Source organism: Lepidochelys kempii, chromosome 10, assembly GCF_965140285.1.
Source record: "Lepidochelys kempii isolate rLepKem1 chromosome 10, rLepKem1.hap1, whole genome shotgun sequence".
NCBI lineage: Eukaryota > Metazoa > Chordata > Testudines > Cheloniidae > Lepidochelys > Lepidochelys kempii.
The window spans coordinates 49,040,852-49,067,122 of record NC_136389.1 but is presented as its reverse complement, the minus strand read 5'-3'; the positions used below and the strand labels follow the sequence as shown (position 1 = coordinate 49,067,122).

General features: G+C 48.5%; 1 protein-coding gene across 3 annotated transcripts in view; it reads right to left on the bottom strand.

Annotated features, from left to right (window-relative positions):
• Positions 1 to 26,271, bottom strand: part of LINGO1 (leucine rich repeat and Ig domain containing 1) — a 462,557-nt gene that overhangs the window by 130,718 nt on the left and 305,568 nt on the right. For all 3 annotated transcript variants that reach the window (XR_012153954.2, XM_073303476.2, XM_073303473.2), the window contains exon 5: positions 25,801 to 25,886. The gene's annotated coding sequence lies outside the window, so the exon portion shown is untranslated. The remainder of the gene's footprint in view (positions 1 to 25,800; positions 25,887 to 26,271) is intronic.

The following is a 26,271-nucleotide window of genomic DNA, read 5'->3' as shown; positions in this document are numbered from 1 at the left end:
CAGGTGCCACTGCTGGAAGAGAGGGGATGGGTCCAGCACAGACAATCCCGAGGGAAGAAAAGCTGCTTTCCTCTGCGTGATGCAGGGAGTCTGAGCAAAGAACAAAGGCCCCTATCTTTCTGTGAAGCCCTCCGCCCTGATTTATCAATCCCATGAAGGGAGGGAGAAGAAGAGGATGTAGCAGAGACTCTACAGCCCTCTGAGATGAGAGAGGGTGACAACAGTTGTGGTATCAAACCCCATCAAAGCCTGCTGCTATGCAGCAGCTGCCAGCTCCCTTGATTAACCCAGATCAGAGGTGGGGACTGACAAGGCCCTACAGGAATAATTCAGCATTGGGAGTTCGTAACCAGAGCTGTCTGTCGTTGTCTGACTGACAACAAATATATTTAAAGATGGTAAAACATTCAAACCAAAATGACGGCATTTCCACACATCAGGGAACTGCAGATGTGCCAGTTATTACAAGAGCACTATGCACGGGGTGTGTGGTTACAGTTACACACACCCCATGGTGCAACACCACAGCAGAGGGTGTGCAGTTACAGTCTCTAATACACATGTGGACATGTGCGCACGCACACACACACACACACACAGGGAGAACAGTTACAGCCCCTCACACATCCCTCAGTATAACACCACACACACAGTCACACACATGCGCGCACACATACACACGGTATGTAGGTACAGCTACACACACACGGTGTGCAGTTACAGTCTCTCACCCCCCCTCAGTATAACAACACACCACAGGGTATGTACGTGGAGGTACAGTCACACACACACGGTGTGCAGTTACAGTCTCTCACCCCCCCCCTCAGTATAACAACACACCACAGGGTATGTACGTGGAGGTACAGTCACACACACAGGGTGTGCAGTTACAGTCTCTCACCCCCCCCTCAGTATAACAACACACCACAGGGTATGTACATGGAGGTACAGTCACACACACAGGTTATGCAGTTACAGTCGTAGACTCAGAATTTAAGCCAGAAGGGACAATCATGATCATCTAGTCCAGGGATTCTCAAACTTCATTGCACTGCCACCCCCTTCTGACAACAAAAATTACTATACGATCCCAGGAGTGTGGACCGAAGCCTGAGCCCACCCAAGCCCCGCCACCCTGAGGGAGGGGCCAAAGCAAAGCCAGAGCCCCACTGCCCTGGTCAGGGCGGCCAAAGCCAAAGCCCAAGGGCTTCAGCCTGTAACCTGAGACCTTCTACCCCAGCTGAAGCCCTTGGGCATTGGCTGAGCGGTGGGGCTCGGGCTTCAGCTTTGGCCCCGGGCCCTAGCAAGTCTAACCCAGCCCTGGTGACCTCATTAAAAAGGGATGGTGACTCACTTTGGGGTCCCGACCCACAGTTTGAGAACCGCTGATCTAGTCTGACCTCCAGCACATTGCAGTTCACAGAACCTCACCCAGCTCCTCCTCTAATAGACCCCTAACCTCTGGCTGAGTTACTGAAGTCCTCAAATCACAATTTGCAGACTTCAAGTTATAGAGAATCCACCATATACACTTGTTTAAACCTGCAAGTGACCCATGCCCCATGCTGCAGAGGAAGGTGAAACCCCCCAGGGGGTCTCTGCCAATCTGACCTGGGGGAAAATTCATTCCGAACCCCAAATATGGTGATCAGTTAGACCCTGAGCCACTGTTCCCTCTAAGCTGTGCACGTGTGCACGCACACAAAGATCCTAAACACCACACGCACAAAAAATAAAATACTACGTCGGAGCCAGGCGTAAAATATCCTTTATGGGCGACTTTTGACATTGTTTGCCCGCCATCTATCAACACAGCCATTCTACTAGCTGGCGGGGGGAGGGGGGATGAGGGGGGGAAGGAGGGCAATGAATCGTACCCCTCCCTGCCAGCATTTCAAACATGGAACATTGATCATGTTGGGGGTGTTGGAATCCACACATCTCCATTTTCCTGTGTTTTTTTTCCGCAGATGCATGGACATGATCGGAGCTATGCACAAACTTCTGGTATCCTGATCTGAATGATCTCCCGTTTGCCCTTTTGTCGAGTCATGCTGTTAAGCGCATTGAAATAGTAGCCATATAATAAAAGTATTAATTCTAAATAAACCAATCTGGTAAAAAATCAATCCCAAAATGTCACTGTCTAGAGGTCTAAAGCGTAAAAGAACAGCGACTTCATTTAAATCTGGATGAGACTATAGAGACGGTTACACCACAGTCACATAGTGTAATGTTTGTTAAACTTTGTGAAATATTTACAAATGATGAGGACAACGGCGTGGTTTGTGTATATTGTTGAGATGCCAGAGCTTTGGGAGAGTTTTCAACAGGAAGAATGTGGAACGATGTATGGACATTGGATTTCTTAAAGTGTCATCTATCAGATCCCTACGTTCAAAATACAAAGACTTTCTTTCTGAAGAGATTGTTATAGTCAGTCAGTACAATGACTTCAAGTTTGCAGTAGCCGAAAGAATCAAAAGCCAATTGGTTTTAAGTTTCCAAGATATGGTGACATTTGCTCACCAGAACGAACAGTTTCAGGATCTTGTAAAGCTGATGGATATTGGAGGAACATTCCTAGCATCAAGTGCAGACTGTGAGCGTGGCTTTAGCTTAATGAACTCACTAAAAAACAAACTACGGAATCGTTTACAAGTAGATCATTTGGACATGCTGGTGTGTATTAAGAGTTACCAGCTGGATGGAAGACTGATAGATCTGGACAGAGTTTATATTGAATGGGCAAATGAAAAAGATTGCAGGGAAAAACAGTAAGGTTAGTTTAGCAGTCTTTGATATTTTGACCAATAAGGAAATTAAAATGCATTTGTAATTACAGTACATATCTTATTCTTGGCTGATAATCATTTATTGATATTTTTAAGGAAAATTTTAAATTTAAAACACAAACTTCTTGTTTTTCTTTTCTTACGTATGATGTCTCTATCTGAAAACCCATATAAATTGACACAATGGCATACTTATTAAATTGTCTTTATTATATGTTTATCAAAATCTTTTCGGACATGTGTATAGAATGAAAGGTGAAAGTGGAAACCAATGTGCAGAAGCCTATGGACTGATAATGATCATGATTAATATGTGCTTGATATATGCTCGCGATTGTCCTATAAAAAAAGATCATAAAGTGTATTGCTTAAAACTAACTTCTGCTCCATGAAGAACGGTTAAATGTCCTTTTTCTAAGTATTTAAAAATGACATTTATAAAATAACATGGTGTAAAACTATTATTATCACCAATTGCAAAGTAAAACTTTTTAAATGTAGAAGCATTTTACTCACTTGGGCGGATTTGCCTCATGGCGCACAAATTTGAACTCTGCTTCAGAAATTCGCACAGCAGAATTTTTTTGCGCACACGGCCTGTCAAAAATTAGAGGGAACATTGCCCTGAGCATGTTTACAAAACCCACCAGCCAGACACCTGGGAAAGAATTCTCTGTAGTAACTCAGATCCCTTCCCATCTAGCATTCCATCGCTGGTCATTGGGTCATTCCATCACTGCGACTACTAGTCGCAGATCAGCTATACACCACTGTATGTAGTTCTGTCATACCATCACCTCCCTAACATATCAAGCTCAGTCTGGAAGCCAGTTCGTTTTTTTGCCCCCACAGCTCCCCTTGGGAGGCTGTTTCAGAACATCACTCCTCTGATGGTTAGAAACCTTTCTCTAATTTCAAGACTAAACTTGTTGATAGCCAGTTTATATCCATTTGTTCTTGTGTCCACATTGGCACTCAACTTAAATAACTCCTCTTCCTTCCTGGTATTTATCCCTCTGATGTATTTATAGACAGATTTATATTCATATCTCCCCTCAGCCTTCTTGTGGCTAGGGCTAAACAAGCCAAGCTCCATTTCCTCCTGCTCCCAGATCCACTTCCCCGTGTCTCCCCCTTCTCCTGATTTGTCTCTACATGCCCCCTGCTATTTCCAGTGCTTCTCCCACCCCATTTCTCAGGGTCCCCACCTCTCCCACTCCTTTTTCCACCTCTGTCTCCTACTCATTTTCCCGGGCCCCCATCTCCTTGGAGTTCTGTGCCTTAACAGTAAATTTCCCAGCTCAACACCTCACCCCATTGGGTGTGGTACCCCCAGCACCCAGGAGGTGGCAAGCACGCTGCTGCATTACATGCCAGAGCCACAAGGTTCACAGGTTTCAGAGTAACAGCCGTGTTAGTCTGTATTCGCAAAAAGAAAAGGAGTACTTGTGGCACCTTAGAGACTAACTAATTTATCTGAGCATAAGCTTTCGTGAGCTACAGCTCACTGCTCAGCAGCTGGGTGAGCGAGTCCTACAAGCCACCACCCCACTTGCAGCAGCCCCAAGCAGCTGCAATCTGAAGGGCATGCCAGATGGGAGAGGAGGCAGCCAGCTTGCTGATGAGAGCTGGAGATTTCACTATCAAGGGGCCTTTCCCAATGGTTTGAGCACTGCCGCCAGAGAAGATGGCTGGACAAGAGGTAGATTCAGGAGGCTAAGGCTGCTTACGACTGGCTCAGGCACAGGGTTTGTACTCCGGAGACCCTCATGTGCAGTACCCTGAAGGCACCCTCCACAACAGATACCGCCGGCACGCCCAGCCCTGGGGAAACCATGGTTTGGGACTTCCCCTGAGCAAGCAGAACTATCCCCTTCTGCTGACCACACGAGCCGAGCCCAAAGTCTTAGGGAAAAGCCCAGGCTGGTGCATTGTTCCCAGTTCCATGGGTAAAGAAGCAGGTTTACAGATTCAGAGCCAAACAGCTAGGCTGGACCAGGCTTCTGCCCTCACAAAGATACTCCAGGGGGCAGATCCTCAGCTGTCCTCAATGGGGCAATGTCAGTTTACACCAGCTGAGGATTTGTCCCAATATGTGTGCTCCTGGGTTCCCCTCCCATCACCCCAACTATACTGCAGAGCTCAAATGGGTCTTTGGAGACAAAAGACCTAATGAGGGGACCTGTGACTTTCTAAGTCCATAGAACCAAAGTACCTTCCTTGGCCTTACAGTGCTTCATGGATGAGGCTAACGCCACTGAAGAAGCAAGACATCCAACACATACTCTACACGCGTGTGTGTTCAAAGACCCATACGCAGGCACACGTGCAAATGGGACACACAGAGTCATGCACCTATGCTAATATGCACCTGCATCACACTCAGGTGCTGCATGTACATACACAGGTATGGACATGTGGACAACCCCACATACCTGTGTCCACATACACCCACCCATTTCCACAAACATGCACACATGCTCACAGCTGTACGTTCACTGGGGCTCCACCCTGCTCCCCAAATCCTCCCAGAGAGACAGAAGAGAAAATAAATAACCCTAATGAAATCATTTTAAAAGAACAAAGAGCAAAGATAGAGTTTGGGTGCATAAAAATGGTATTTAGAAAATGCAGCAATTCGCCAAATTGTTAAATTAATACAAAAGTGTTAAATAAAGTTTCCTGAATGTCAGATTGACACATTTGGTTATGAAAGGGCTGATCCTGAAAAAAAATTATTCTCTTGTGCACATTTCCCTGCTCCAGGGCTCGTATTTAAAAGCTGTTTGCTGGATGTTGCCCGTTGGGGTCCCTTTGATCCAGGTGACTTGTGTATGCGATGTAAATCTCCTCTCTGCCCCGCTGTTCTGCCCGTCCCCAGAGTCTTCTACATGGGTTCCCTTTGGCAAAGGTGAGAGCTATTACTTCAGTTGTTGTTTAAAGGGTGGGAGTTCCTCAGGCTGGCATTTGGATGCACAGTGAATGGGAGTTGTACTTCCAACCCCCCTAAATGCTTAGCCAGTGTGTCCAACCCCTACCCTGGGACTGCACTGAAAGCCAGGACATTCACCAGTAACATACAGTGCCATAGTGCCTGAGGATTGCAGGACATAGAACATGGCATGTAACATCAAGGACTGATCTCACCCTGGTACAGTGGGAAGATTGTTTATCTCATAGAGCTGGGCAGGGAATTTCTCATCAGCACTCTCCTCTGGTCTATCTACTTTCATTATTTATATGGCCCGCATTATCCCAGTATCAGAACACCTTAAACATTAATGAACACCCCTGGAGGCAGGGGAGCAGCATTATCCCTATTTTACAGGCAGGAACTGAGTCAGAAATTAAGTGACTCACCCAAGGTCACACAGGAAGATTGAGGCAGAACTGGGAAATGAACTCGGACTCCAAGTATAATGCCTTAGCTACAAGACCAACCTTCCTTTAGCTTCCAGGGGATCTTTCCAGTGATGAGAGGTAGGTTTGTTCTAAGCACAGAACCGTTCCAATCCAGTGACAGTCTTCTCATGACATTTCACACAAACATCTGGGTGATTTTGTGCCCCTCAAATCCAATCTCATCTGTGAAATTAAATCAAATGGCTGTTTTGTATCAGAAACATGCCAGAAGATGAATTCCCACCTTCACCTCTGGCTGGGCAAGAGCCTCCTCTTCCACTGGGAAAGGGGCCTCATGGGAAAGCACATAACTTGTGAAACGTGCCTTATTAGTGAGCTCCTAATGACATGGGAAAACCTCCCATTCAGGTGACTTTGCCTCTCGCTGCAAACCTTCCATGTGTCTCTGTGGCTGGGTCAGTCCGGTTCTTTGGGAAAGTTCCCAACACATGAGAAAGGGCCAGCTTAACTCTTAAACTCAACTCAATGTAACAGGCAGGAAGCAGCAATCCAGCTACAGAGGCAAAGCATATTTCCCAGGCCCGATGTAGGCAGAAGACGTTATCTCACGCCTGCAAGGTCACAGGGAAATCACACTTTTTTTTTTTTTTTTGCTATAAAATTCAGGCCAAACCCAGGAAGTTAACCAATGGGATCCCAGCAAGCACAAGAACTAAGGTACCATGTGTCAGATGATTGGCTGAGTTGCCTCTAATGTCGCTATCTCACCACTGACAAGATGTTCATTAACAGTCCTCAAATTCCGTTGTAAGCTTCAAAGCTATCTCACTCCCACCCTCCCATGTTTCTCTCCTCTGTTTCTTCCAACAAAGCAGCCTCATACACAAACAAACATGCAGGGGAGCATAAAGGAGTTTTTCCTCTAGGATTTCAATACAACCATATTGTCCTCATTCACATATTCAGCTATATCATTCAGAGATCAAAAATCTAACACAGTAGTACCATGACCGAGACCATGCAAAAACACCACAATGAGCTAGTGACTAAAACTTCCCTTTCCTTCTTATACTCGCTAATTGAATGGATCCAGGCATTTTTAATTTCCCCATCACCATTGTATCTAGGCATCATGAACTCTTTGGCAATGTGTACAGCCCAGTTATGCCAGTAGTATTTGCTCTCTCTTTCACCCCTACCTCCATACATATAAGCCCCGTTTATTATACAAAGGTTTTTATTAAATAGCACCAATGACATGACAACCTTATTCCCTTGGGCTGTGCTCTCATCCGACCACCTTAGCCAAGCAGAGTTGGGCCTAGTCAGTACTTGGATGGGAAGCCACCAAAATCTTAGCAGCTGCCAGAAGTGGTGTGGGAGTTTCAACAGGTGATACCTTTCCTTCCAAATCAATGGTGCTGGAAACCTGATTCTTCACTCAGGGGTGTAAATCAGGAGTGACTCCAGTAGAGATCAGTGTAATGTTATGAGAAGACAACTAGGGATACTTAGTTTGGGGCAAGGAGTAAAATCAAGATGGGTATTAAAGATTCCCATCTTTCTGGAAGATGCAAAGGTATTTTGCAAAGGTGTCAGACCCACCGTCCCAGTGCCCTCCTGGTTTGGGTTTGAGTTGCGCCAGTCTGCCTATGCAAATTTCTCCTGCACTTTCAGTGGGATACAGTAGCCTTCTGCACTGTGGTGTACTGGATTGTTGACAGTGAAATAGCAAAAAGAAAAGGAGGACTTGTGGCACCTTAGAGACTAACCAATTTATTAGAGCATAAGCTTTCGTGAGCTACAGCTCACTTCTTCAGATGCATATCGTGGAAACTGCAGCAGGCTTTATATATACACAGAGAATATGAAACAATACCTATTCCCACCCCACTGTCCTGCTGGTAATAGCTTATCTAAAGTGATTTCCAGCACAAATCCAGGTTTTCTCACCCTCCACCCCCCCACACAAATTCACTCTCCTGCTGGTGATAGCCCATCCAAAGTGATAACTCTTTACACAATGTGCATGACAATTAAGCTGGGCTATTTCCTGCATAAATCCAGGTTCTCACATCCCCCCCACCCCCATACACACACAAACTCACTCTCCTGCTGGTAATAGCTCATCCAAACTGACCACTCTTCAAGTTAAAATCCAAGTTAAACCAGAACATCTGGGGGGCCAGATCCGCATGGCCCCACAGTATGCCAACATTTTTATGGCTGATTTAGAACAACGCTTCCTCAGCTCTCGTCCCCTAAAGCCCCTACTCTACTTGCGCTATATTGATGACATCTTCATCATCTGGACCCATGGAAAAGAAGCCCTTGAGGAATTCCACCATGATTTCAACAATTTCCATCCCACCACCAACCTCAGCCTGGTCCAGTCCACACAAGAGATCCACTTCCTGGACACTACAGTGCTAATAAACAATGGTCACATAAACACCACCCTATACCGGAAACCTACTGACCGCTATTCCTACCTGCATGCCTCCAGCTTTCACCCTGACCACACCACACGATCCATCGTCTACAGCCAAGCTCTGCGATACAACCGCATTTGCTCCAACCCCTCAGACAGAGACAAACACCTACAAGATCTCTGTCAAGCTTTCTTACAACTACAATACCCACCTGCAGAAGTAAAGAAACAGATTGATAGAGCCAGAAGAGTTCCCAGAAGTTACCTACTACAGGACAGGCCTAACAAAGAAAATAACAGAACGCCACTAGCCGTCACCTTCAGCCCCCAACTAAAACCCCTCCAACGCATTATTAAGGATCTACAACCTATCCTAAAGGATGACCCAACACTCTCACAAATCTTGGGAGACAGGCCAGTCCTTGCCTACAGACAGCCCCGCAACCTGAAGCAAATACTCACCAACAACCACATACCACACAACAGAACCACTAACCCAGGAACTTATCCTTGCAACAAAGCCCGTTGCCAACTGTGCCCACATATCTATTCAGGGGACACCATCACAGGGCCTAATAACATCAGCCACACTATCAGAGGCTCGTTCACCTGCACATCCACCAATGTGATCTATGCCATCATGTGCCAGCAATGCCCCTCTGCCATGTACATTGGTCAAACTGGACAGTCTCTACGTAAAAGAATAAATGGACACAAATCAGATGTCAAGAATTATAACATTCATAAACCAGTCGGAGAACACTTCAATCTCTCTGGTCACGCGATCACAGACATGAAGGTCGCTATCTTAAAACAAAAAAACTTCAAATCCAGACTCCAGCGAGAAACTGCTGAATTGGAATTCATTTGCAAATTGGATACTATTAATTTAGGCTTAAATAGAGACTTGGAGTGGCTAAGTCATTATGCAAGGTAGCCTGTTTCCTCTTGTTTTTTCCTACCCCCCCCCCCCAGATGTTCTGGTTTAACTTGGATTTTAACTTGAAGAGTGGTCAGTTTGGATGAGCTATTACCAGCAGGAGAGTGAGTTTGTGTGTGTATGGGGGTGGGGGGGATGTGAGAACCTGGATTTATGCAGGAAATAGCCCAGCTTAATTGTCATGCACATTGTGTAAAGAGTTATCACTTTGGATGGGCTATCACCAGCAGGAGAGTGAATTTGTGTGGGGGGGTGGAGGGTGAGAAAACCTGGATTTGTGCTGGAAATCACTTTAGATAAGCTATTACCAGCAGGACAGTGGGGTGGGAATAGGTATTGTTTCATATTCTCTGTGTATATATAAAGCCTGCTGCAGTTTCCACGATATGCATCTGAAGAAGTGAGCTGTAGCTCACGAAAGCTTATGCTCTAATAAATTGGTTAGTCTCTAAGGTGCCACAAGTCCTCCTTTTCTTTTTGCGAATACAGACTAACACGGCTGTTACTCTGAAACCAGTGAAATAGCAGCTGCTGACATGTTCCACCCCAGAGGTGGCTGCATTTCAGTGGCCGGTAACGCAATTTGGGCATGGAAACATGAGGCTGTGGTGGTAGAAAGCGCTCACTCCATAGGCTGGAAATGCAGCATTGGGCGTTGCTGACTGGAGGGCACATTCCAAACCCAAACGGCAACAGCTGACACTCATCCAAACTGAAGGTGAGAGAATCCCAGCTCCTTAGCTCAACTCACGTCCTCCCCGCCCTTTCACCCCTCCCCCTCCCCGGCTCTCCTCTAACTACAGCCTGTTGAGGGGCCTTTCTTCAGCTTACCTCTCACCTGGTGGAGACTTCCCACTGCTGAGCTGCAGCAATCAGTCTCCCTGGGGCTCCGATGCACCCCAGGTCCGTCTTCAAAGGAGACAATGTAGCAGCTCACAGGAAGGACCCTGGGGTGCAGCAAAGCCCACCCCCACCATGGCATTGACATTTTGCATATCTAAAACCTTCCCCTTCCTTTCTAAAATCTGTGTGTGTGTGTGTGTGTGTTTGCGAGAGAGACAGAGAGGGTATGAAGATAACACTTGATGCAAAGCTCGCTGGAATCACTGGGAGCCTTTCGGTTGCCAACCCTCCAGGATTGCCCTGGAGTCTCCAAGAATTAAAGATGAATCTTTAATTAAAGACTATGTCACGTGATGAAACCTCCAGGAATACATCCAACCCAGATCAGCAACCCTACTTTCCACTGACTCCTGAGGGCTTTGTACAAAGCTTTTCATGCTCACATAAGTGAGGGAAGAATTGCTCGGCTTGGGCCAGGCATAATACAAGCAGGTATTGTGCAATCTGCCAACCCCGCTGCAGCATGGCCGTTGTGCCTTCATCCCGGCCTGGAGTGCCCCTTGCTATTCTCCTTCCAGGGCTCTGTGAAGCACAGACCGTAGCTCCTGCTGAATTGCATGGTGGTTATTATTTTTGTGTATGCACAAAATTGAGGCCCTATTCTATATGTGCTCTATGCTTGGAACCATCACTGCCTTCAGCAGGCAGAGCGGCTGGGCTGCTTAGCACTGCCCTCACCCGGAGCAGCCACTTCCTTGGCCCCAAGAGAGAAGGGCCAAATCCCTGAGCCCAGAAGATCTGCTGGAATTCTGACAGAAGTTTGTTTCCCTGGTTTGCTACAGAAATGCACTCGGGCTGGAGTCATGGGGTTTAGCACGTTTGTTGTATAATATATGAACTTGTACCAGTTTTATAAGCCCCTCCTGACTCAAATCACATTGTAATTCTAAACAGCCCTAAACTCATTTAAATCCTAATAAAAACACTGCCCTGCATTTGCATTCGCTGCTCGCTGGTCCCTGTGGCTGCCGTGACAGCGGTTCCTGTGGAATTGATAATGCTTGGGACTTTGTGTACCGGAAACCATCTTTCAAACCCGAGGTAGGGATCTGAATTTAATGGAGCGACACAAAAATAGATGCAGGAAACGGGCCCCCAGACCAATTTGGGATGATGCACAGAGCAGTCAGGAGCAAATAGAGAAACAACCAGGAGAGCCAACTTCTTCCAAGCCCTCCCCCCATTCCCTAATGGATTACCTTTCTCCCCTCTATGGCCATACGGCAGGGGGCGCAGGACTGGCTCCCTTGCTTCTGCAGCCTGGGTGCTCTGTATTGTTCACTCCAAGTGCAAAGTGAGTTTATTTTAGAGAGCACAGAAAGGATTTTTTATAAAGAGGCCAGAGATCGAGGAAGGGAGAAGCACAGCAAACATTTTTCACCACGGGCTGGTTAGAAGCTGAAATGGAGTGGAAGCTGTGGGAAACGCTGATTACTCAGTTTTGGCTATTCCCTCAGAGTCACCCCACACCATCTCCTCTGAAACTCCCAGCTCACCCCACAAACCTGACAATGGTTGGGCTCACGCCTGGGCTGCTATCACCTATGTACATTTCTTCTCTGAGCCAAACTAGTAGTGACATCATAACACAGTCATTTGCATCACATTGTTGCAAGACTCTTGCTGCACTGTGGCAGGCAATCACGTGGCTTCACAAGCTTATGCTGATGCAGGTCCCTGCAGAGAACTGCTGATGCTTCCACAGCCATGAAAATTTTGCTTGCAGCGTATGATACAACCCTCTCAAAATCAGGAGACGGGCTAGCTGGAGAGGCAGGCTAGAATAGGGTTCTCTGCTCATTGCTGGGGCACCCCTCATGGCTGTATTTGGGGAAGCAACTCTTGTCTGATCTAGCACCCGCTTCCATCATTCGCTCACATGGTGGCCTGTGTCTCTCTTTAACTTGGGATGCTCCCTCTCTTCGCAACTCAGCCCTCACCATATACTTCCCCCTTCCTGGGGTACCAAAGTCCCTCCAGATCAGCTATCCTTTTGGTGTGTCCTACAATCCTGTGCCACTTCCCAGGGACTGGTAGGGGAACCCAACTCACCTGGTACTGCAGGTTCCAGCCCAGGGACCCTACAATCAGCAGCCCAGGTCTACATAATCTCTAACCTCACCACTCATTCCCTGGGCTGCTTCCTATTCTACTCCCACAGGCTTTTTCTCCATGCTTCTGGGTAAACCCTTCCATCAGGGCCCGAGAGCAACTGCTGACTTCCCTACTGCACCCCCCCTCTGCTGCAAACTTCCTGGATTTATCCCTTAACCAGCATCTCCCCTATCTTTATCAGCCACTAGTCACTTTCAATCAAGCCCACTCTCCACCAGGGGCAGACTCTGAGGTTAATTGGCTCTAGCTGTGCCACCTTAACCCTTTCAGGGCTGGTGTGGGGCAAACACCCCATCACAGGAATTAAGTGCAGGACTGGGAGCTGGAGGTGACTTCTATTCCTGGCTCTGGTACTGATGCCCTATGTAGCCCTGGGCAAATCACTTAACCTCTCTGTGTCTCTGTTCCCCCTCTTTAAAATGGGGGTCCGATGAAGTGAGCTGTAGCTCACGAAAGCTTATGCGCTAAATGTGTTAGTCTCTAAGGTGCCACAAATACTCCTGTTTTTTTTGTGGATACAGACTAACACGGCTGCTACTCGGAAACCTGAAAAATAATCATTGTACTCATCTCAGACAAGGGCTGGGAGGATATTGTCAATGCCTGTACAGCCTCTTATTTGGTACATGTTAAATGCCGTAATGATGGGACGGAATCAAAACAACGCTTGACAGCTGGAGAAAGTTGGCACAAAGTCTTATCTCTACACTAGAACAACCCAAAACCCTGAATCCAAACACCCTTGAACTTAGGGAAAATTTGCATCCGGCTGTGAACTTTGAGGCTGGGGCCCCTCTCTGTCATCACAGCTGGGCAGAGCTTCCAGGTTTGCCTGCTTGGAGGTTTCATTACAAACTCCAAAATCACCCAACTTGGTGCTTTGGGCTGAGGTTTGGGGGTGGTTCAAAATTAAATCTCAGAAGCAAAACTCTAGGGATAGAATGAGCTGAAATCACAGCTCTCATGGCTACCCTACAGCACCTGGACTCGGGAGTGGCAATCCCCTGACAAGAGCAGCTCACAGCACCCTGATGCTAAATGCAGCATCAGGACAGTAGCACGGAGCCATGACATGAACAGCCAGGTAGCAACACCATGAAACGCTTGGGCACTCAGGGCCTGACTTCTGAAAGTACTCAGTACCCAGCAGCTCCCGCTGAGAACAGCGGAGACTTCTTCCTCTTGGACCCCCTGAGAACAATGGGGAGCCCTTCTCCCCCAGGAGAACAAAGGAAGCTTCTGAGTTCTGAGCCCCTTTGAAATCAGGTCCCTTCACTGAGGAGTCCAAATGGGAGCAGAGCTCTTTGGAAACCCTGGCTCTGACTGCAGATGCTGAGCCCTCCTGGATTTCTGGCCTTCAGCCCTTCTGTGCCCGGGTTCCCAAAACAGCCTTGTCTCCGCCAGCTATAGGAGCTGCAATCCCAGCTACAGCCCACAGCAATGCAGCACCCATTGGGCCAAATCCCCCACACACACACGATGTCACCCCCTTAGGAGCCCAAGGCTGCACTTGGCCTGTGGCGTCGCCCCTCACACCATAGCACTGTGTTCTACACCCCCTAAAGCTGGCCTGCACTGTACCTCGAGATTTGGGAGTTCTCACTTCAAAGGCTCCTGCTGGCCAAGGGAGATGACAGCCACAGCCAGCGCTAACAGGATGAAGCCGCCGCGGTCCCTTTCTCCAGGTCTCTTTGGTACCCATGTGTTTACTGCAGACAGCAGCCCAAGGAAGGAGCAGTGGCCATGGGCCTTCCTCTCCCCACCTGTTCCTGGGCACTGTCAGCACACATGGCTCCCCACGAGCCCCTCTGTCTTCAGCTTCTCTTAACAAGCAGCTGTCAGCTCGGATTTAGTTGTTCGAGGGAAGCAGAGAGCAAGAGAAGTCTCCACAGACTGCTCCAGCCTCTCCGAATTCCCCCAGCTACAACTTCTTACCAAGCCAGCGCTCGCTCCCTCCTTGGCTCTCCCTTCCCCGCCTTGCTGGCTTCTTCGCCCCCTCTCCTGAGTCTATTTCTCTTTCCCTCAGCCATTGTTCCTCTGCTGGGTGCACAGTCTCTCCCCCTGGCGTGGATTTTGCAGTCAAGACTCATGCAGCTCATCTCCCATCCCTGTCTCCTTTCCATCCTCCCCTCCCTCTAGTCTCCCTCTCCCCCTTTGTCTGCCCGCATCCTTCTCTCCCCCCACCACCAAAGCTGTGTGTGTCTGTATTGTCTGAGATGACACTAAAAAGCTCCCATGAAACAATGAGATTATGAGCTATGCCTTCATGGCGATAGAATTACTAATTATTACTGAGATAAATGGGAATATCAATGATAAAAGTCAATATTATTGTCTTCTTTGTTCCTGTTTGTTTTATTTGTAGATGAAAAGAACACTCTGCCTGTCTCCCCAGGATGTGGCTGTGAGCTGGAACAGTTCCTATTGGCAGGAGCACGCAGAGCCAGGCTGGGATAAGAAATCATATTACACACATGCTTGCAAAGGGCTCTTTAAATCAACTGCTCTACCAAACACCATTGTCTTTGATTAATTCATAAAATGCCAGCCACCTCCTTTCCCCCACTCCAGCACACGGAGGGGGGCAGGCTGAATCATGGGTTGTGCTGTGGTACTGAAAAGGCTCCCTGATTTGGGTGTTTAATTCTCCCTGCCTTCCTCAGAAAGGCAATGCTGTGGCTAGACCCAGAGGCTGCGAGTCAGAGGACTGGGGGTCTGTTCCAATGACTCACTGTGTGACCCTGGGGCGGTCCCTTAAAGCATGGTTGTGGTCAGTAAAGTGACTGTAAAGACAGCACTTTCTCATTCAGCATTCTGCTCCCTTCATGTCACAGTTGCTGAATTTAGTGACAAAAGTAGTTGTTTCTATTCCAATTGGCCCTGTGGCACCAGTACAGCTAAGAAAGAGTGAACTCAATTCTAATTCTGGCTCCCTTAGCACCAAGGGAATAGCTCCAACAGAAGACCATTTCCCCTGGGGCATACACAGTGGCTCATCTCAGTGGTGTCCTACCTACCCTTCTCAACCACCTCTGGTGGCAGGGGTGCTGATGCTTGAGGCAGACAACTCTGAATCTGGAGTGAGTCTGCAGTGTTGTAAGCCTGAAAACCCAGCCTTGTACCTGTAGAGTGAGCAATGAATGGGAACCCCCCAGATGCCATTTCTAGCAGCATGTTTCAGTGGAGACAGGACCCTCAGATTTCCAGGCCCATCTACACTAAGTTAGCATGGCTCCTTCCCACGCTTTCGGGTATTGGTGTTATGACGGGACTGCTCTCTACCACGGTGACAGCACCACTGCAATCAAACCCCACACTCCTACCCATGGCAGAGACTCATGCTAACACTTCCTTGTTACTCTTCTAGATCTGGCCTCCTCTGCCTCAGCTTCCCCTCACCTATCACACACAGATAATGACAGCTACCCACTTCTGCCAAGTGCTTTGAGAGCCTCGGCTGAAAAGTGCTCTAGAAATACACAGCACTGACTGAGGTGACATCTGGAGGTGTGGCCTGCCATTTCAGGGGCTGCCATTCTGTTTGAGGGGGTGGGAATGCAGGGAGCACACCATCACAGCCGTGGCCCTAAAGCTATTAACAGTGCACCCAGGAACACAGGGGATCTGCAAGCAGTTGGCCTCCAATTAAATGTCAAGTGTTTCCTCTTAGTAAAACAGCCCTTGGTTCTTAGTAATGTAAGCTCTGTGTCCTGCACATCTCCCCTCTGTGCGTCCCCATCATACACACTGTGCTACACAACTGGACAATGCCAATGCAGACCCTAGTGCACTCGTGGGATGGGATCCCCATCACCAGTGCACTACCAGTGCAGATCCTAGTGCACTCAGATGGTAAAATATCCTTTGCACAGCTAGACTCCCTCCCCCTCCAGCCACACCACAATCCAGATTCCCAGACACCGTGGAGCGTGTTGGCACCAACTCCTCCCCTCCCCATTTACATTATTTTAATATGGTAACTTCTCTCCTAACTGGTACAACTCTTCCCCCACCACCCCCCACAGCTCCTCTCTGTGTTAACAAGGACAAATGTTTCTGCTGCCTCTCTCCAAATGCAATGAAATCCAGAGAATTGGAAAAAGCCTTGCAGGAGTAATTATGCCAGTTTTTAAAAAAAGGAGCAGCATGTCCTGAATATTTCATGGAAGGTAATTTTTTAAAAGCTTTTTTAAAATCCTTTTTTCCCCTTTGTGCATGTCAGGGTGTAATTAACCATAAAGTATCAGAGCGTAAACCAAAAGGACTAAACTGCAGCGCAGCCCTGTCTCGCACACTCCCTTTTCCACTCTGGATTTTCCCCTCGTTTAACACTAATGTGACATTCTGAGCTGCGTATACAAGATACCATCTCCCGTTCAGAGTCGGGAAGTCGCTGTCCGATGGTTGGAAAAACCTCCAGCGGCTTCTAGCCTATTTTTAACCCACATTCCCCTTCGTCATGGATGCCTGAGATTTAACGTCTCCCACCACACCAACCTGCTGGGGAAGAGCAGTGCAGGTGCCGCACGGTTTGGGGCACCGGTGGCGGGCACTGGGAGCCTGTGAGTCCTTTAGCTGTCTGGGCTGGGAGAGTGAATAAGAGGGGTTAAGGTGGGTTTTTGCAAAATCTTCTCCTCCTTTCTCCTGACCTCTCTCCCTCAACCTTCTCCTCTCTCCAGCTGTTGCCCCTGCATGCCCCCCTCCACCAGTGCAGGGAGCAGCGGATGGACAGGCAGCACAGACCCTGTCCCTCAGGGCGTTGGGGGAGCAGTGGAAGGAGAAGGGAGAAGCTGCTCCCCTTTGAGACCTGGCTGCAGCAGCTCTGTGGGCAGCTGTCCATGTGCAGAGCAGTCAGTGGCATGGCAGGATGGCTGGATATGCCCCCCAAAACTAGCTCCAAAGCAAGATGCCTGGCAAAACAGAGGAAGGGGGGCCTAAGAGGTTTGCCCCTCCTTTTACTTTGCATCAATTGCACTGTTCTCTGGCAGTCTCTCTGCTGGATCCTGACCTCGAGTGCTCTGGGGTTCTCCATGCAGAGCAGGGTACTGAGCCCCAGGGTGTAGGGGGACCAGCAGAGAGGATGTAGGAGATGCAGGGCTCTGATTTCCAACTCCACCTCTGGAGAGGGGCAAGTGATCATGTCCTTTAGAGAGAGGAGCTGCTGCTCAGGGCCAAAGAGAGGTGCAGGCTGCTCAGTGAGCAAGGGGAGAAGTGTGACAGGCTGGGGGAGTGCACAGTGGGGCCAGTGCACTAGAGAGATGAACCTGCTCCATCTGGCAAAGGAGACAGCCCAGGTGGAGAGCATGACAGCCCTGCATGGGGTGCTCTTCACACACATAATGACAGTCTCTGCCTCAAAGCTCACAGACTAACCTCCCCTTGCCCTTCCCATGTGGGGCGGCTCAGCAGTGCACCTATAAGCCACAACCTACCCTTCAAATAACAGCATGTTGTTCTGCAGTCATGGCCCTGTGCATTGCAGCTGATGGTGGTGCCTAGTGCTAGGGGATTTTAGAATAATGCTTATTATCATGCATCGTTTGGGCTTCCAAAGTGTCACACATGCAAAGCTCTCAAGCCGTTTACCAGAAGTTCCACAACATCCCACTCTGGGCAGGTCGTATTATGATCCTCATGGCACAGCTGGGGAAACCAAGGCACGGAGCGGTTCAGTGCCAATGAGCCAAGTCCTCAGCTGGTGTAAATCAGCCAAGCTCCAAGAATCTGACCCACCATTTTCAAACTTGGGTGCCCTCATATGGGTGTTTACACACCTCTGTAGGCACCAGATAGAAACATCCCAATTCTCAGAGCCCTGGATATGAACTGGTACCTTAGGCACCTCCCTTTAAGCACCCATTTTAGCCTAAACGGTTCTGTCACAGAGCGAGTTCCTGGGAAGAGAAGGTTCTGACACCCACTAGGCCAAGCCAGAGCTCAGACCTGGAGCTCCAGACTGAGCTGCCCATCCCCACTTCGCGCCTGGGGTCGGGGGGGGGGGAGCGGCGGGGGGATGGGAGGGGGCCCTCAGGAGCTGGCATTCCTGTTCAGCAGCATTAACACAGCTGCATTTTTTCAGAGCAGCACATTTCTCAGTTGTCCTGAAACTCCAGCACCAGGCAGGGTCACCCAGAGCATCTGGCTCAAAACATCCCATGGCAGCGGATGCCAACCCCTCTGGATCCAGTCCCCATTCATGGGTTGGGGTGGGGGGTGTGTGTCTTTGAACAGTGCTACTAATCCTGTTAGCTCCCAGACACCTGAGCAGTACTGGGTCTTTTGTTAGCACTCACCTTCATGCTGAGGGACAGCCATTGCATATACAATGTGACTATCAGATTGTGCGACCTGTCTCTCTCACCTGCCTATTAGCATTTTGCACTATTAATATTCATTTTTGCTAATGTGATACCAAAAAAAGGTCTCATGTTCATGCCTGGTGCTGATTTGACCTAGAAAGTAGCATGGGACAGAGAAAAGTAACAGGCAAGAAATTCAAGCTAGGTTTCTTTCTGGGATATTGGGGAGAGGGTGGGGAGATATGTCTCATAGTGGGGAAGGATGAAATGAGAGAGGGGAAAGGGAGGCAGTATGGCTGAGTGCATTGGGTACTAGACTGGGCCTCCGGCTGAGTGACCTCAACTGAGGGCCTGTCTTCACTCACCGCAGAGATAACTTCTCCCTAGTTAGCCTAGCTCCAGGGAGAGTGGCCACCCCATGACATCACCTCAAGTACACAGAGCTGGCGGGTTGTGCTTACCAGAGCTTTACCTCTGTCCCCTCTCAGGCCAGCCAGCTGGAGTGACAGCATTGTTTGCCCCGAGTTCAGGGCTTTGTGTGCGGGTGGGAGTCGGGCAAGGCCAGAGTCACTGCCCCTCCCATCCTTTGTCCGTCTTGTCTCACGGAACGGAAGCCCTGGAGGAAAGTGTCTGCCTCTCGCTACAGGGCATAACAGAGGGTCCCTCAGCTTGGTTGGCACCACTGTGATATGAACAATAATAAATGGAGGAGGAGAGTATAACAACTAAGGAAACTGCCTGTTCTTCTCAAACCACGCCCTCCCCCATGAAGCTGGGCTGAGCCTATTGCTGCCTCTCCCTCTCTGCTTTCTTGTCTCCGCTTTCCTTCCTTCCTGCCCCCTCCCACCCACGTGCTCCATAACATTTGGGCCATTTCCTCACAGCCCTCAGCACTTCTATTAACAGAAACTGTGAAGGGAGGTTACAGCAGCTCTCTCCTCTGTCACATTCTTTCCTTCCCTCCTCTCTTTCACCTGGCTCTCACCTCATTTCTCTTCCCCCAACCGCATCATTTCTTAAAGTCCAGAAGGCAGCAACTCCCTAGTCCCACACTTTGCCCCCTCTCCGGGGGAACTCTCCCCCACCTCTGTCCTCTGAGCCAGTTCCCCCCCGACTTGGATAGGGGTGGCTGGCACCCTGAGGGGACTGCTGGGCTCGGGCTGGTGTCTCCTGCCAGGCACAGAGGTTGGATTTGCTCTCATTGATTTTCCTCTCGGAGCGAGCAGACTGTTCAGCAAAATGAAGTTATTGGTGGATGGAATGTTTTCTCCGCCTGACAACTCATATTGTTCTCTCTCAAACAAAGTGCTGACCTGCACAATGGTGTGCGATCCCTGGATAGACATGTTTCTGTAAAGGAGCTGGTGCTCCCCCTCCCTCGCCTTTGATCCTGGTGCTGTATCATGCCAAGATCTCTAACTCATCCCTTTCTCTCTCGCTTCTATTCCTCTTCCACATCCCTTTCTCTTCCCCCCGGCCCTCTCCCTCTGTGGACTGGTTCTCCCACTGCTGACATTCCCAGAGCCCCTTTGGGAGCTGCTGGTACCCTGCTGTAGTCAGAATGGGGCCCTGAGAGAGTAGGGTGGGAGGGCTTAGCTGGAGCAGAAGGGGATGGAAGTGGACGGGGAGCTGATGGGCAGGGATACATGGCAGCTGCACCTCCACATGGAAAGCAGAGGGGATTCCTAGTGCCGGCTAGAGATAGGCAGCAGGGTACTGCAGCCTCTTCTCTGATCAAGGTCCACCCTCCGTTCTGGCCATATGCTGACACTGGCGGCAGCAGCCTGGCAAGGCGCTATGCCCTCTGCCCCACCAGTCATGAAATATGGCTCTTCAGGAATCTCCTGCTGGGCAGCAAGTGGTGGGTGGGGAAGCCAGTGCCAGCTTCCACCTGTCACTACAGCAAAGTGGAAGCGGAAAGACTGTGTTCCACTGAATCTCAGGAGAGAGGAGACTGAAGAACAGGAACGAAGGGGCACCAGGATGGGAGCAAGGAGACTATTCCTGGCTCTGCTCCTGACTTGCTGGGCAAGTCATTGCCTGGCTCCCGTGCCTCACTTTCCCCATCTCTCCCATGGGGATATCACTCACCTCACTGGGCACTGTGAAGGGCTTACTACATTGATGCTTGTAAAGCCCTTTGAAACCCTCGTTCTTGTTTGACATTTGAGGGCCAGATACTCAGCTGGTGTGAACCAGTGTAGTCCCACTAAGTTAGCACAGCTGAGCTAATTCACACCAGCCAAGGATCTGGCTCTGAGATCCCATGCCCAGACACCTCTCCTCCCACTGGAGGAGGAAAAGATGTTCAAAAAGCTGCCGCGTTAGGATAGGCGCCGCTGCTGTGTCCTACCTGTAGGCAGCTCTGACAGAGGTGTGAGGAGTAAATTTAACATGAGCCTTGGGGATGGAGAGGGGGGCACGCACCCCTTAATCGCTCAGCTGAGCTGTAGCAGTAAGAGGCTGGGGGGGCGGTTTGTGACCAACCATATGCCTCTGAGCAAAGAGGATGAATGTTTGTGCATGTGTCACTCTGCATTCAGGTTTGTATGTCAGTCCATGTGCGTGTGAGAGGAGCGTGAAGGGCAGCAGCCTGTATACCTCTGTGGTCTCTAGGGATGAATTCCACAAGTGTTTGGTAACAGATTAGGAGTGTGGCTGTGGTATCACCTGCCACATTAACTGCATGAAACTTGATTGCTGATAGAGCTGTTCAAACAACATGGAAGAGGCCAATTCACCCCCAGGCAGAGCTTGGACGGATGGGAACCATTAGGTTGCCAACTGTCAGCATTCAAAAAGCATGAGCCAGGTCCCCCAAATCATGAGGTTTAAAGAAAGTAGACACTTTGCCTTCTGGGTCCGGAGCCTTTTGGGTGAGCTCAGTTTATGTTTACAGGCTTTAAATATCCACCATACCACAAGGGCTAGAAACTTCCTTTTCTTAAATAACAAAAGCTGTGATTCTCTTGTAACCCCATGAATCCAGGAGCTGGGGCTTTATGAAAAACACCAAATATCAGGTGGCTTGTGCTAACGCTGCAGGACCTGGTAACATTGCGGGGCGGAATACAAGGTGACATGTATGTGCAGAGAGGACAGAGGGGTAGGGGCTGTCTTTTTGTTCTGTTTGTGTACAGTGCCCAGCACAATGGGGTGCTGGGCTAGGACTGTGGCTTTTATGGGCCCCTACAATACAAATAAATAATTAATAATAATAATAAAAAGAAAGGTCCCTGTAAATCATGTCCTGGTTCAAAGAAGCAATATATGTATTTTCTAGCATTTATTTAAAAAAAAAAACACTACTGAACTAATAATCGCCCAGCCTGCTTCCTGTTGCCCCTGCCCACCCCTCCGCATCCTCCCTCCCAACGCTGGCTTGGGTAGAGGAGGGAGAAAGAGCAGGTGTAAATGCCCAGGACCCAAATTCAGACCCCCCCACTACAGGGCAGCACCTTGCACTGTCTCTCTAAGCCACAGGCCTAGCCCAGAAGGGCCCTGCCTTCAACGCTGCTGCTGCCATTTTGGAATTTGAGAGCTGCCTTTGAGAACGGCCCTTCCTTCAGTGAACAGTCATGAACTTAAATATGCCTTGGAGAAGTGCTGCCAATCCCCCTGAGGTCAATGAAGTTCCACCTAGGGCCTAATTGTATGACTGGGATTGAAGATATGAAAGTTGCCTAGTGCTAGGCAACCAGGGGCAATATCCAGTGTATCTCCTCTTCAGGAGCAGTTAAGAGGAATCTAGTCATACTATATGGGGTATATTAATTTGCTTCATACAGCAGAGTTGAAAACTGCCAAATATTTTTCTTGAAATCTCTCTTGACAAATAATTGTTATGTTCCCTCCCCTCAATAAAAAACTGAAACCGAAAAACTTGTTTTTGAAAACCATTTTTGGTAAACATTGTCAGTGTTTAGTAAAGAGAGTGTTCTGTATTAGACAAACAAAAAGATATAAACCCCCCAAACATAGAACCAACACGTTGTTGGTGTTCATTTTTTTCATAGAACAATTGGAAAATTTTGGCCAAAATGGAAATTTTCCATTTTAGTAAAACAAACCAATATTTCTTTGTTCGAAAAAGTGCTTTGACCCTCCCGCCCCCAAAATCTTGACCAGTTCTACTAGGCTCCATGCAGAACTGTCAGCCCACATTCACCCCAACCCAGACAGGGAGGGAGCCATTCTCTATTGGATTGAGAAGGAAATTCCATCCATATGTTCATTCGTTCCTTGGCATTCCAAAAAACCCAGCCTGCGGGATTCCCTCTCTTTTAGGGTTAAAGTATAATGTAGTGCCTGTGCGAATTCTGTGGGCTTCTCTGCAGTGTGCATCTCCATCCTTAATCTGAAGAGACAGTGCATCTCGATACAGTAGCTTACAACCTTGAGCAGCCAAAGGGCTCTACCAGAGCAGGGCTCTGTTGGTGCTCCAAATCCTAAATCACCAGTATGATAAAATATGATGACTGCCGTACGTCAACCCAAGTCCTCTACATGCTGGTTCATCTGCATGTTTTGTTCATTCAGTACTGATGGATGGATAGTCACCCTCTCCCCCAACCCCTCCCATTGTGGAGTTCCCCTTAAACATTCAGCATGACACCAAGGTAGTGGCACACCTTGTTGCGATCCGGGATTGGTAGACACATGTGCCTGCTGACAAATGATCCCAGTAATCAGCCTTCTGTTAACGTTATCATAATGATGAAGTGCGAGGGTGACGACTGATCATTTCTCTTCATCCCAGCATGTTGATGCTGAATATAGTTTGCAGCTCCGAGCCATAGGACAGGTTTAATGTAGAAAAGAGCACCCCAGGGACCAGAAACTGAGCAAGGCCACATTGGTCAGTCCCTGCCCTGTGCCACAAAGATGGTCACCAACACAGCCAAGGGGCTTTTGTTTCCCCTGTCCAGACAGGTAACCATCTCCCTGCATGCCCAGGCTTCCCCACCCAGTACTCTGAAGGAGCCACACACAGATATATATCTGCCAGCTCACCCACACACACGGAGTGCAACCCCCTGCTTTAGGTCAGTCCAGGCCACGTGTCACATCTTAGTCCATTTAGAGAGGAAGCAGAGCACACAGTAATAGGGTGGAAGCATGGCCTTGTGGGTAAGGCTCTCGACTGGGACATGAACATTTGTGTTCAATTCCCAACTCTACCACAAACCTTGGGTAAATCACTTCATCTGTATGACTGGGGTTTGCCAAGATGTTAGCTCCCCAGCTCCCACTGAAAACCCCAGACACCTGTCCTTCATTTTCCTCCTCTGTAGAATATGGTTGATAATATTCCCTTTATCTCCTCTCTTTAGGCTCTTTCTTGGCAGGGACTGTCCCTTTCTATGTGCTTGTACAGCACCTGGACTCTAGATGCTACCATGGTATAGATGATGATAAAGGAAACCTCAAAGACAGCGTGGAGCCATCCACATGAGTGCACGGTGGGGCACGAGGAGTCCTTGGATGTGTCCCCATTTTGCCTGCAGTGAGCGGATCCATGAATCCTGCCCTTTGGTCTGAGCAAAGAATATGGGGTAAGAAGGAAAAAAACCCCAAACGTGTGACAAACCTGACAGCCAGCACCAGTTCATTGTTCATGTTCCCTCCTTTCTAAAACAGGCCTGGGGAAGGACACTGCCTGCCAGCCAGCCCCAGATTAGCAACACAGTTCCCCTTCTGAAGCAGGCCTGAGCAGATGGTTCCTCACTGGCTAACCCATGGTACAGATACAGCTCTGCCTTCGAAAGCAGCCACAGATCAGAGCGCTTCCCACCAGCTCACCTCAGATTAGGGCAGATCCAACCTGAATTATGGTTTTCCCCAGCTCGATGTAAAGAGATGCCTGAATCATCCTGATTTTTTTTTTCCCCATTAGGAAACTAAATTCCATTCTGCATTGAACCATCTCTTTGTTCTCTCCAGAGGACTGTCGTGCTGGGAAATTGCCTAGACCCAGTCAGCTCTGATGTTTGCTGTCTCACGCATTGCCTATATCAAACTGACAGTTCACAGATTTTAGTCTAGGATCTTGTATGTATAGTACAAGCCAAAACCTGCTCCTGTCTCTTTCGACTGTCCTAGAGAGAAAGCTGGGAAGCAGGCTGAGTCGTCACGATGTCGTGTGACTGTAATAGAGACATCTCACAAAGCACAGTCGTTTGAGGTCACTGTTGCTTGCCCTCAGACAGAATTAAGAGCTTGTCTGGCCAACATCCCCTGCATTACAGTGGAGGGGGGATCTACACTTAGCTCAGGCAGCGGGCAGCCGTTTCTGTGATCGGCATAATATAGACCTTATAGAGAACCAATCTTGTTTAATGATGGAGGAATATCCTACAGGTGATAGGACAGAATCATAAAAATGTAGGGCTGGAAAGAACGTCAAGAGATCATCTAGTCCAGCTCTCTGAGGCAGGATTAAGTACACCTAGATCATTCCTGACAGATGTTTGTCTAACCTGTTGTTAAAAACCTCCAGTGATGGGGATTCTACAACCTCCCTAGGGAACCTGTTCCGGTGCTTAACTATCCTTATCATTAGAAAGTTTCCCCCAATATGCAATCTAACCAGATTGTAATGATGGTATTTTTCAAGGAGTTGTCCAAATATCAGACACATTGGAGATCCATCCCAACTAAGCATGACGCCAACTTCCCAGATACCCCCACTTATGGTGAAATATATGAGGAGCAGCTTCCCACCCTCAGCCAAAAGAATGGAATTTTCTGCATTCCTCCTGAAGAACTCTACATTTCCTCAACACGCAAGTAATTGGGGACTGATGGCAGACTATAGCAGGAAGGAATTTCTGCCCATCTTACAGCAACACAGACAAGCCCATGTTTGTGTCTAGCAACAGATCATTGAGCGTTATACATTCTGCAACACAATAGCATCAAACCCCCATGTCATGGGGAAAAACCCACACATACCCAAGTCAGATGGTGTCAGGATGCAGGCCAATTGGCTGCCAGAAGCTCAATGGACGTAGTCCTCTCCTTTGCTTTCCAGTCATGCACTGAGAAGGAAATGATATCACAATCAGAGCTTGCATTGCATTTAACAGAAGAGAGAGAGAGACACTTGGCTTCTGCTGTTAAAGGGAAATTAGACTGCGAAATTAAGCACCAGGAAAGTTAAACAGGTTTCAAATAACTTTCTCCTCCCCTCATCAAAAATGAGCTGAACTGAGCATAAGCCTCACCCAGGCTGATATCTGAATGCTGTAAATAGGGCTGTATGGGAAGAAAAACAGGGACACAGAAAGACAGGATCAGGGAGCTGAGTGAGAAGAAAAATGGCAAATATATTACAGCTGAGGCTGTCTTAAGTGACCACTCCAAAGACCAACCAGAAGCAGTTACTTAATAGAAGTAATTTCCTAATCCAGGTGGAGCAGAATA